The sequence below is a fragment of the Macaca nemestrina genome, chromosome 12 (genome assembly GCF_043159975.1).
Source record: "Macaca nemestrina isolate mMacNem1 chromosome 12, mMacNem.hap1, whole genome shotgun sequence".
NCBI classification, from domain to species: domain Eukaryota; kingdom Metazoa; phylum Chordata; class Mammalia; order Primates; family Cercopithecidae; genus Macaca; species Macaca nemestrina.
The window spans coordinates 115,208,116-115,221,467 of NC_092136.1; the positions used below are offsets into that span (position 1 = coordinate 115,208,116).

The following is a 13,352-nucleotide window of genomic DNA, read 5'->3' on the forward strand; positions in this document are numbered from 1 at the left end:
ACACTTAAGAGCAGTGAGGTACAGTAAGTACAACTACAATACAACTGAGCCACCTAAAAACAACTTGCACTTCTGCTGACTTTGTTGGCTGCATCCTAACCAAAAATGCACAGTGAAATTAAATTATACTGCCGATAAGCGTTTTATGTTCCTCGGCATAGATGATGGAGCATTTGCCAAAACCTGCTAATGCTGCTTACGTGATTATTAATGAAAACAGGGCCTGTACATGAACAGCATCAAATGGGTTACTGGAGACAGTGACGGAGAAAACTATATACACACATGTTCCAATGAAATCCTAGAATTAAATGCTGACACCCAAAAGGCATGCAGGTTAAGCGACTGCGGCAGATGAAAATATATCAAAGCCAGATACATTTCCTGTTGAAAATTCCTTACATTCCATGACTAAATCCTAACGGCCACAAGCAGCATTGCAATCTCCGATTGTGCTGATGCACAGAAAGGAAACTGTACTCGTGCGGTCGTGCTGTCAGCAGAACCCCTAGACAGAAAACAGTTGCAGTCTTAAGGCAAAATAAAAGTGTCTGGAAGGCAATTCACATGTTTTCACACAAGGAGTGACAACTGTGACCTTCAGCCCCTTCTAAAGGTTCTTCTACCTTAAAATCTTACTAGGTTCTTGTAGCCTACTCATAAAATACAGCAAGAATTTTATTTTATGTTTTTTAAGATTTTCATTGAATACTACAATGAAACTGTCTTGATACACTCGTGGTCCTCATGGCAATCACTATTTACTGACTACAAAGATACTCAGGGTATTCAAACTGTGTTTTAAACTATCATTTACATTTTGACTAAGAACCCCCAAAACATTCTATAATGTCTATATGTAATTAATAATGGCCTATTTCTTGATCTCAAATTCTGCAAGAGCGGGGTAGAGAAAGAGGTTGCTAAAGAAATGGAAAACAAAAACTACCCTGAAGCAAAACAACCACTCAGACAACAAACAACATTGAATCACCATCAATATCTAGTGCTTGTCTGCGAAATCTCATTAGCAAATCATCCTTTATAAACTAGAGCTACTGACAGGATTCAGGACGTGCAGAGCTGGGTACCTGGCAATTCTCTTGCCAGAAAGAAATCAGTAGGATTATAATGAAGTATTATCGGAGTTGCAGTTAATCTACAGTCCATAAAGGAAATCAGAATGTATAACTCAGATTCTAGCTATGACTATCCAGCTCTCACTTGAAACATTTTAAGAGTCCCACAGTAGATCCAGCACTGTGACTGCTGGATAAAATTGAGTGACCTGTATTTTGTTGAAGTTGACCCTGAATGGTGTATACAAGCCACTATTTATGACTGCTTACGATTCTTCACCATATTTTGCATGTGACTGAGAAGAAAGCACTTCTAAGAGCCAAATTTATTTCAAGGAAAATTCATACTACGTCTTCAGATTGCGCATATGTCTGGGCATATGCACACCCCCAATACACCCGTGCATGCCAAAAACACTGCCCCAAATCACACACCCAAACCGTATCGTTTTTGTTTTTTTTTTTTGGAGACAGGGTCTTACTCTGTACCCCAGGCTGGAGTGCAGCAGCACAATCATGCCTCACCGCAGCCTCGACCTCCTGGGCACAAGTGATTCTCCCAACTCACCTGCCCGAGTAGCTGGGACACAGGTGTGCACCACCACACCCGGGTATTTTTTTTTATTTTTGGTAGAGATGGAGTCTCTTTCTGTTGCCCAGGCTGATCTCAAACTCCTGGGCTCAAGTGATCCTCCCGCCTTGGCCTCTCAAAGTGCTGGGATTACAGGTGAGAGCCACAGCACCCAGGCCCTAAACCTTATTTTTCCATATTCTGAATAATTTTAAACTCTGTTGATTGAGTTTGGGTATAGGTAGTTTGTTTCATTTAAATACTGGAGTCATATTATTCAAAAACAAGTCCTAACAGTGGCTTGTGATAAACTTTTCACCGAGGTTAATGATGCCTACATCTACGGAATATTGATGAGGCAGAATTGCCTAAGAAGCACTTAGCATAAAATAAAATAAAATAAAACCAAATACCAAAACACAGTCAATTTCCTTTTTCCTATCTTATACCACTGAGAGTTAACTAGATTAGCCATTGGAATGTTGATTCTCAAAAAAATGTTCCTTGGTATCAGAAAACTGACAGTTTGTATTTTACTTTTTAAACCCGGCAAGGCATCCTGTTTTCTGTCTTATCTTCAAGAGAAAAGGCAGCTAAGGACAATTTCCACAGGCCTCAAGAGCATTGCGACCTAGTCAACAAAACTAGTTTTAATTAATAGATAAGTTTGCAGTTCAAGGTAAGAAATTTACTTAAAACTGTTTTAGGGAAAAGCCTGGAGAATAATAGTATAAACAGATTATTAGAGAGGTTTTTTTTAGTATCTCTATTATACAGTCTTCCATATCGAGGCAGATCTTGGCAGAGACAGATGGCCTAAGCCTCTATTTAACAATGAATGATTAAAAGCAAAGGAAAAAAGGCAAGATACTATTTAATCCTTCTTCACAAACAAACATCAATAAAGCAATGAGGTTATTGAGTATTTTTATGCTTATAACCCCAAAGGAAGTACTCCTCACTAATTAAATGTGTACCGGTAACATCATTACTTTTACAAATCCAATGTAGATATTAATACTATTAGAAGTCTACCTAGAAAATGTGTTCAGTTGTTTCTTCATTCAATAGTCAAGCACCTACTAGGTGCTAGGTGACAGGAATACAGAGCAAAGCTGTTGTCATCTGCTAAGGAATCTGAACTTCATGTTTATCTCATTCACCAATTTCAAGTCCCTATCAACAGAAAAATCACAGATTCGCCCAATCCAGATCAATCTTCCATTAAGAATCAATCTTATAAGCCAAGCGGCTCAGGCTCTTTAGCCTCTTGTCACTATACTCAAAGTTCCTTTGGCCCCACTGAGTGAACCTGGCACCAGTTCCATGATCAGCAGGACGTGGCATAGCTAGTGCCAAAATACCGCAAGCATTCAAGCACCAGTGACCTTAAATCGAGGTCATTATTACCATCTCCTACCGTTTTTTTGACAGTTGGCTGCTGTTCTCTGAATGTCAGAATCCTCCAAATTCTACTGCATCATTCAACGTGTGGAACAAGGTTCATTAGGGGTGCTCCAGGTAACGTCTTTTCAATATTAAAGAAAAGAATTCCCTCTCTTCTTGTAAGAAATGGGTTAAGGATTTAGAAACTCTGGACAGTGATAGATTTGTTTGTTTGCCCACTCCATTTTAGGCTAATTTTCCATTTTAAGCAGCAATCTGGATGACTAAGTTAAGAATAATAGAAAGAATAAGATGAACGCATACAAAAGCACAATTGAGAAGGCTTAAGATAAACAGAAATTTGTTTCCTTAGATTCAAGGTCCACTGATCATTGCATCAGTTCAACTAGGAAGGCTGAAGAATGCCCTCATTCACTAATGGGAAAGGGTAAGATTCTTGGACTATTTTAGTTCTTTATTGGGGCCTGAATCAAATGACCTTGGGATCGTATGTTCTTATAATTTTAAATACAGTCATACACCACATAACAACTTTCAGTCAACAATGTACAGCTTATACAATAGTGATCCCCTAAGATTATAATGCCATATTTTTACTGGACATTTTCTGTTTAGATATGTTTAGATCACAAATACCACTGTGTTACAATTGCTTACTCTATTCATTACAGTTACATGCTGTACAGGTCTGTAGCCTAAGAGCAATGAGCTGTAGCATACAGCCTAGGTGTGTCATAGGCTATACCATTCAGGTTTGTGTAAATCCACTCTATGATTTTTGCATTATGATGAAATTGCCTAACAACGCATTTCTCAGAACATATCCCCATCGTTAAGCAACACGTGACTGTATATCTGTGATCTTTCTCAGTGAAATTTCAGGTATGTTCATTCTTATTCTGTCTGGCAATGAGTGTGTCTCAGTTTCAAAACCTACAGTTCTTGAATTATTTGCTTCTATAAATCTCTTTTCTAAGGCCAAGTTCTTTCAAATGTGTTCCTAACATTTACATTTATGCCCATCCTTGAGTCTCCTTTATAGTTGAAACCCTCCCAATTAACATTCTCTCCTATCCTTTTTCCATTTTTTTTGTTTTTCCTTTTAAGTAATCACTTGCTTACATCAACTCCTTCCCTGTATTCGCAATGGAAACACCTGGACTTGGTCTTGTAGACGCACACGTCTATCATGGCCATAAATATCACCATTTAAAAAGTCTTCATGCATTTTCTATAGTGGGGGAAACTATAAAGCACTAGGAAGAAAAAAAACAAAAACAAAAAACGCTTGTGTTTAACTTGTTTAGCAAGGACCATACTCACTCTGGTCATATTATAGTTGGGACATAGTGTATTGGTATCGATGATACTTCTTGAATCCTGTCACTGTCAGTCAGTACTAACACTTAAGCTGTTGGCAGCTTCACCTCTCCAATTTTATTTCACATTTGGCACATTATCACTCTCTACTCTCGAAAAATTTTAAACAGCTTCACAAAGCAATCAATTAATATACCACATACATAATAAATGTAAAAGTAGTAAAATGAACAATTCAGAACTTATTAGTGTTGGTATGTACCTCATTTAAAAACAGTTGCATTAGCATTTACTTAGCTATATCTGGCTTTTCATTTGATAAAGAGAACATAATATTAAAAATTATATTCTTTATCCATTTTTACCTATAGCTATTTGTAGATGTTTATAGAAAACGTGACAGGCTTAATGAAGCAATGATGATATCCATTCCCTCTGTAGAACATGCCCTGATGTGAAGGGCACTCTGCAGAGTCATCCTGGTGGACTTCTCTAGTGTACCCCCATGCATGGCTAGTCCCACCAGCTGAGTCACACATTCACCACAGGTGGACTGGGTTTGGTCCCAAGCCTCTTTACTCCAACTGTGTTAATCAAATAGGATGTGAACAGATTATTCCATATAAATCCATGAAATACGAGTGTAAACAGAAAGTGATTCACTGTTTCTATCAAAATTAAGCAGAATGTTTGAATGGACTTCATCAAGATGAGTCATTAAAAAATACTAAAGCTGATGTAGGTTAGATAACTGAGAAGTTGTGGGGAAATTTAGTGAAAATCTAGGAGGATTCCGTATTTAGATTGTTTCCCAGTATCTTTAACTTACCATGCCAATTTAGAGAGACAGAGATTGAAAATCATAGAGATTAGCATTGTGGGTATTGTCTATACAAGGAAGATGTCAGGGAATTTCAACTAGGCCTTGACCTGATATCAAATGTTGGCAAATAAAAAAAGAAAAATACCTGTATATAGATTTAATACTAACACGAAAAGTAGAAGGTGTGTATTTATAATTTGTTATGACTTTTTTTGATTAATCAACTACTAGCATCAATAAACCAGACAAGAAGACTTCTACAATAGCTTTTTAATCACCTCATATATTAGCTAAGGTGTTCTGAGTGCGGCAAAAAATTAAAAAAAAAAAAATTCTTTGTTTAAACCCCAAATATATAAATATTTTCAGAAAATCAAACAAACAAAAAAGTTGAATGGCCCACATTGCTAATCTTGCTTAAACTAAGAATCAATTTTTAGGATAAGAGCATTTAGAAATTCGGGATCATTAACATCGGAAGATTTTACCCGAGCGTCCCACACAGTCACAAGCAGTTGTCTACTGATTGGGCATTTGTGGGAACACAGAATAGGTTTTATATATGAGGGCCACTGCCATAAACTGCCAAGATTAATCTGCCCACTGTGTGGTAATATTTTCATTCAGATTAATGGCTCCTTTTTGCCAGGACACATTTATTTCTGTCACTCGGGTCACATGTTATCATCCAGCCTTCCACCGATAGCACTGGCATTTACTATACTCTGCTCTGACCATGTAATGCATGCACATTTGGAATCATCAGAAGCAAACATCACATTTCTCCGCAGCACAAAAACAGGTGAACAAAAAGACTTGCTAAGCAAATTGCCTGTCTCAGTGCCTCCTTGATAGGAAAAGTCAGGAACCTACTTAAATATTTATTTTTAATTCCTCTGGCTAAGATTCTGACATGCAAAAATACAAAATGCATAGCTTTTTAGTGTCAAGTGATATCCAAAGCAACAGGCAGTGCATTTTACACATAGGTCATCTGTACAGGATTTTGTAAGGTTGTAAAGAGGGTTAGTCTTCTGGTACCTGGGAGTTCATATCCCCTCGGAGAGCCTGAAAAGTCTCTTTGTATATGCAGAGAGTTGCTAATATTTTCCTTTCTTCTACTCGTCACACAACTTGCAAAGAAATACGTCATTTTGTTTCCAAATCTGTGTGATGTAAAAAATGGCACTAGAGAAAGAAAGGAAGAGAAATAGCATCCCAAGGATACATTTGTGTTCAAATTTCTTAGAACATGTATTTCCTCCAAATAGGTCAAGGCAATTTACAAAAACAAAACCAAAAACTTGAGTAATACAGAGGAAATTTGATGTATATGACTTGAGTTAGTCAAAGTCAGAGTAAGTCAACACCAAAAAAGAACAAAAAAGGCCTAAATTACCTTTACCCCTAAAGTAATCTTTCTACATTATTTCACTAGGAATTAATGTGAAATAGTCTAAAAAGTGCTGAGCACATTTAAACAATTTTATGTGTGGTCAATTCTTCCTTTGAGTATCCTAACATCTTGTCAGTTGCAATTTAAAATATTTCAGACTTTGGGATAGGCCATGCAATGTTACCCAGACATGCTGAACAAAACAAAAGTCTTAATAGCTTTTGTAAAGCCGGGCGCAGTGGCCATGCGCCAGCAGTTCTGCTACTCCGGAGGCTGAGGCAGGAGGACAGCATGAGCCCAGGAGTTCGAGGCTGCCGTGAGCTGTGACTGTGCCTGTGAATAGCCACCACACTTCAGCCTGGGCCACATAGCAAGGCCCCATCTCTAAAAATAATCATCATATATGTAAGAATTTCCAAGACTTCTATTTTGTATGATATCCTAAATGTTGTTAGAGATTAAAAAACAAACAAGGCGTGCTGGTTAGACAACCCATTTTCTCTGAGAAAGGTACCCAATGCCGACATGGAATTAGTCTTTGTACAAAGAAGTTTCTTTCCATTTGCTTAACCTATGAAGGATGAACCTATACATCAAATCAAGAGTTCTCTTTAACATGTGCTTTTTAAGTGTTCATTTACATTTTCTTTTTATTCTAATTATTAAAATAATGCATATTCATTATAGAAAATGAAACAGAAAATAATAAAGGAGTAACGAGAACACGAATCCCACTGCCCAGTCAACCACTGTTAGCATTTTGTTGCATTTCTTCCACATTTTTCTTTTCTGTATACTTTTAGCATACTTACATGCATATAAATTTTATATATTTTAACATGATTTTAAGAAATTATTCAGTAGTCTTCTGATTTCACTTTCTGTAGTTTAATAAATTTTAATCAATTCTCTGGAAATGCTTAGAATTTCTTAGAAAAAAAAAAAACAGTAAGGTTATCTCCAGAAGTAGATACTTTATATATCCAAATTCAAGTTTAAGTGAATCCTGAATATAAGATGATCTCTCATTTTCCATATGAGATGATTTCCTCAAAAAATAAGGTGGTTTTTTTTTTTTTAACAACTTATTTACATTAACTTTTAAGACTGAGATTGAAATGGTTAAATGTCTAGGTATAGTATTTCCTTCATTTAGTCGTATGCACATTCAAAATCACATGGCATATTATAGAGCATATTTAATTTAGAAAAGCTCCTTGTTTTCTTTCCTCTCACATTCCATTAAGAACTCCCCAGGCACAAAAATGTCTTTATTATCACCAGATTCTTTTTTTTTTTTTTTTTTTTTTTACTTCCCTGAGCAAATCGTCTTCCCTTCCAGATTGTTTGAGGTATAGCACTTTTTAAAATTCATGTATGGCACAGTTACCACAAGTACCAATTTGCTAAATAGCAGGACAGTTTGTCATAGATCCTGCAGGGGTATAATTGTGATCTCCATAGCAATGACACTTGTGGTGTTGCTTTATCTGTTCTTAAAAAGGGTTGTTTACAATAATGTGCAACACTTGTAGTTGTGAGGTCATGCCCAGATTACTAAATTTGTGTTAAATTTCTTTCTTCTTTTTAAATCTGATTTTACCACTAACTTCTTCAAGCACCATAAGCAAACATTCATGAAAGCCATTTTGATGTTCAAAATAAAGTACTGTAATTGAAAGATTAGTCAGTAATATGAGAGCCTTTGTAAGAACCTGAATATATATAATGACTTCTTTTTTGAATGATAATGTTCTGTGAAGAAAATCCTAATATTAGGGGCACATACAGTAACAAGAACACCTGAATAGCCCATAATAATTTTCCCTCTAGCGTATTTTTTTTCCTATCCATCCCTTGGTTAACATGACTCTAAGACTAAAAACACTACTACAACAACTATATATGTGGGTAAACAAATCTGAATAATAACTTCTAGTACAGTACTGTCCAACAGAAGTTTCTGCAATGTCAGGAATGCTCTATATCTATGCTGTCCAATATGATAGCCACTAGCCACATATGGCTATTGAGCACTTGTAATGTGTCTTGTACTACTAAGGAACTGAATTTTTAATTAACTTTACATTGAAATAGCCAAGGTGGCTAGTGGCTACCCTACTAAATTGTAGTGTGGTTCTAGAGGGGAAGAGGTCCTCTTAGTCCTTACAGTTCCCCAGTGCCTAGCAGAGTGAAAAAAAATCTTAAAAAAAAAAATAGGTAAGCATAGGTAAGCAATAACACTTTGTTAGATGAATCCTAAAAAGGGAAGTCTCTTTCCCTTAATAAAGGCATCAGGGAATCACTGTAAGCAGCAGATTGTTCTAGATACAGGAAAACTAAAAGCAGCAGATTGTCCTAGGTACAGGAAAACTAAAATGCCCCTAATAGCCCAATCTCACTGCAAAGATGCCACCAAAAGAAAGTTAATTTCCACAGCACCTTCTTTGCATTTATTTCCAAGGGCACCTTCATATATTTCTTATGGCACCTTCTTTGAAACCTTTGGGCAAATGTGAGAAACATTAAGAAAGCTGTAATTTTATTTTTAAACTCTCCTAGGATTATATGGGAGTGGTTAATCGGTTGTTCAGAGCGAGTAATATGAACTGGGCATGTAAGATTTTATAATCCTATTTGCCTTAAGAAGCCTGGCAGAGAGTATTGTTTAACTTAACAAAACATAGTTACAGTTTTATTTTTCAATTAAATTTTAAAGCCGGGAAGAAAACTATCTCTCAGATGTTTAGAGAAAGAATAGCTAACAAGTTATAAAGTAAATTAAAATATAAAAGTATAATCCCACATAAAATTCTGAACAAATTTAAAGGCATATTGGCATCCTGGAATCTCTGTAACAAAATACGTAGCATTAACAACGTCACCTAACATTAACAACAGAAATAAAATTCAACCACCTCACTCATATGAAATTTCTTGATTCATTAATATCTTTACAGGTTTCACCTGTCCACAGCTTTGGTTAGGCAGAAAAAACAGCACCGTGTCTGATCAGGCTTCTGACTCTAATATTAACGGAAGGGAGAGGCAAAAGCAAAAATTGAGCTCCAATACATAATTCTGAAATGCTGCCACGGAAAAAAAGACTTAGCACTTTTTCCTTTCATTTCCATTTTCTTTGCAACAAATCTGTCCTTTAAGACTAAGATGTTAAGATATGACTTATCCTTGCTGAAGCCATCTCCTTATAAATGCAGATCTCCCAACAGGCTTCATAGCCCTGATCTCTTCCTTCAAGTTGCTCCTGATTCAAGCTGATAATTTTGCTCTCTTTAATCCAGTGAAACTAAATAAGTTCTTGACACTTCAAAAAGAATTACGAGAAGAAAAATTCTCTCTCCAGACAAGTACAGGTAAGGTTCTAATCTATTGATGGGTAAAGTGTTCCTTATATTACCATGGAGCTGCCTAGAGGGGTAAGAAAGAGATCAGAGCAGAGGTATAGCTCTGGTCCTTAACCACAAACAGCACAAGTTATAAGGAGAAAGCTTCAGGTTCACAGAACACTACAACTTGTGGCTGCTGATATACACCAAATGTTTGTATCCGCCCAAAATTCACGTTGAAGTCCTAAGCCCTGACGAGGGGGTATTTGGAGTCAGGCCCTTTGCAGGAAATTGGGGTTAGATGAGGTCATAAGGGTGAGGCCCTCATGATGGCATTAGTGCCCTTAAAAAAAGAGCCATCAGAGAGTTTGCTGTGTCTTCCCCTTTCACATGTGCATATCCAAAGAAGAGGTTATGCAAACACACAGAGAGATGCTGGCTGTCTATGAGCCAAGAGAAGAGTCTCAGAATCAAACCAATCTTTCCAATGCCTTCATCTTGGATGTTCCAGCCTCCAGACTTTGAGAAATACAGTTCCATTGTTTAAGCCACCCACAGTATGGTATTTTGATATGGCAGCCCAAGCAGACTAATACAGCTGCACTATCTGGACAGAGGAATACAACCTGGGTTTTATAGCTATCCACCCTGATCCCTATATATCGACCTCTGAAGGAGGTCACAGGCACCCACACCCACAGTGAATACTTAATGTCACTACAACTCAGCTATTAAAGAATTCAGCATTAACTACCGACAATTTAACCTACATTTAAAACTAAAGAAGCCTTCTATTTCTCACCAAAATGAAGTTAACAGGGACAACATTTACTGTCCTGCCTGAACAATAACAATTATAAAAAAGGAGAGAGGGGTGTAAAATAAAAGAAGCAATACTTCATCGCCAGTAGACCCATATTTCAAGCAATGTTAAAGAAAGTTATTAGGCAGAAGGAAAATAATAGAAATATAGGTTGACAGGGAGGAATAAAGTGCACCCAAAAAATGCACTTTATATATAGAAAATATATAAGACTTTTCTGTTATTATTTAAAAGATATTTTAAATTATTTTTAATTTTTAAAAGATAAATTGAATAAACAATAATAATGTATTGTGGGGTTTATAGCATATGCATAAAAGTAAAATGTTTGACAAAAGTAGCAGAAAGGCTGAGAGGAAAATAGAAGTACACAGTCTTAAGGCTCTTAGACTACATATAAAGGGGTATAACATCATTTGCATAGACTTTGATAAGTTATAGATACATACAATAAGCTCTAAAATAACCATTAAAACAAAGAATTACAGCTGATAAACCAACAGAGGAGATAAACTGGAATAATAAACAATAATCAACACAAAATAAGAAAGAAGAAGAAGGAAAGGAGAACAAAGAGCAGATGATACAAATAAAAAAGAAATAGTAAGATAATTTAAAAATTAATCACAGCAGTAAGAACATTAAAAGTAAATGATCTAAACACCCAATTAAAAGGCAGAGATTGTCAGATTGGATTTATTTTTTATTTATATTTTTTGAGACGGAGTCTCCCTGTCGCCCAGGCTGGAGTGCAGTGGTATGATCTGGGCTCACTGTAAGCTCTGCCTCTTGGGTTCAAGTCATTCTCCTTCCTTAGCCTCCCAAGTAACTGGGACTACAGGTGCCCACCACCACGCCCGGCCAATGGATTTTTTTAAGACCCAACTACATACTTACAATAAGAAAATCACTTTAAACATAAAGACTAACAGGTTAAAAGTAAAATAATGAGAAAAGATACATTGCATCAACACTAAAACCTAGTGTAAATGCTTCACTTAAGCATATATCTTGTACCTTTTTCATCTGACAGCATCATACCTAAAACCTTGGCAATAAGTTCATGTGATAATGGTTAAGAAGAGTATGAAAAATGCTCATTTGAAGTTTACTTTTACATCTTTCACAAAATCAGCAGTGAAGGTATAATTCATTGCTACAAATATCCCCTAGTAGGATCATATAATATATTCTTCAGAGAATTCAATGCCAAAAAAAGTCTGCATTCCATGCAAATTCATGTGCTTTCTTTAATCAGATAAGTATTCTATGAGCCAAAGTTTTCCCTTTATGTCTTGGCTAACAAACAGAAATCTCAAAGCCAGACTAAATTAACAGAATTCTCACTTCTTTCTTCTAATCATTTTTGACCTTTCCTAAAATTATTTTTCTTACATTGCACTTTTGGAAGCAACTTTGAATTCTTTCTTTTTAAGAGTGTGCTTTATAACAGAAAAAATACCAGGAATCAGATTGAGTAGTCGCTCCTCCACTTATAAGATGTGTGACCTAAATCACAGAGGTCAAATTATTGACCTAAAGTTCCATTTTGCACCATAAATTGAGAGTATCTTAGCCTCCCCCTCAAGAACATTGATAAAAATGTGAAAGTTTGCAAATTTAACACAAAACAAAGCTAATATTAAATGAATGTAGAAGATTATCAAAATTAGTGTGGTTAAATTTTTAACCAAAGTCTGATCTTACGATATAGTCATTTCCAGGCTAATTAACTTCTTTTTCACCTATTATCAATACAAATCAATTAAAAGTTAAATGTTCTGATATAGATCTATAGTCTATTCTAACAGAGAGAAGCGATAAAATGACCAGCTAGAGTCAAATTTTAGAACTCTGATTGCAGAAACAAGAACAAGGAAAACACTGGAACTCTCAGGTGAGCATGGATGAAAGAAGGCAGAACCTAAACCAGGCCTGGATCTGCAGAAGTATTAAAGATGGGCCCCAAAGGCTTGTGAATTCAGGTATGCACTTGTTACTCCTTTGATTGTCAATTAACATTTCTGCATAAGAGGAAAGAAAAGGAACAAGGGTACAAGGACATCAATTGCTCTGATATTTTATCAAATGCAGAGTTGCCCTTAAGCAAATCTACTCCAGTACCAGGCATTCTGCTCAAAGCAATGAGGGGGGGTTCTCTCTCTGGCCTCAGGCAGAGCCTTAGTTGCGAGGTTCACCTGTATTTTAGCATTCCAAGTGGTCAAAGTTAACTGCAGACTGGCTTTCACAGAAGTGAAATAACTAGTCTTTTCTATCAGATGCACAGAGCAATGAGTTAAACAAGAAAAGAATTCAGGTTGTACACAGGTGGCTCATCAAGAATATCGTCAATCTTGGCCAGGCGCAGTGGCTCATGCCTGTAATCCCAGCACTTTGGGAGGCTGAGGCAGGTGGATTACTTGAGGTCAGGAGCTCTAGACCAGCCTGGCCAACATGGCGAAACACCATCTCTTCTAAAAATAAAAAAATTAGCGAGATGTGGTGGTGCACCCCTGTAGTCTCAGCTACTCAGGAGACTGAGGCATGAGAATTGCATGAACCTGGGAGGCAGAGGTTGCAGTGACT

The 13,352-nt window shown here is 36.5% G+C and overlaps 1 protein-coding gene and 1 long non-coding RNA gene across 18 annotated transcripts in view; one reads left to right on the plus strand and one right to left on the minus strand.

Annotated features, from left to right (window-relative positions):
- LOC105476461 (cell adhesion molecule 1) overlaps positions 1-13,352 on the minus strand; it is a 338,295-nt gene that overhangs the window by 191,293 nt on the left and 133,650 nt on the right. The window lies entirely within an intron of this gene.
- LOC105476459 (uncharacterized) overlaps positions 3,809-13,352 on the plus strand; it is a 34,061-nt gene continuing 24,517 nt past the window's right edge. For all 5 annotated transcript variants that reach the window (XR_011611084.1, XR_003016784.2, XR_984104.3 and 2 more), the window contains exons 1-3: positions 3,809-3,939; positions 9,815-9,970; positions 12,631-12,751. This is a non-coding gene — a long non-coding RNA (uncharacterized lncRNA). The remainder of the gene's footprint in view (positions 3,940-9,814; positions 9,971-12,630; positions 12,752-13,352) is intronic.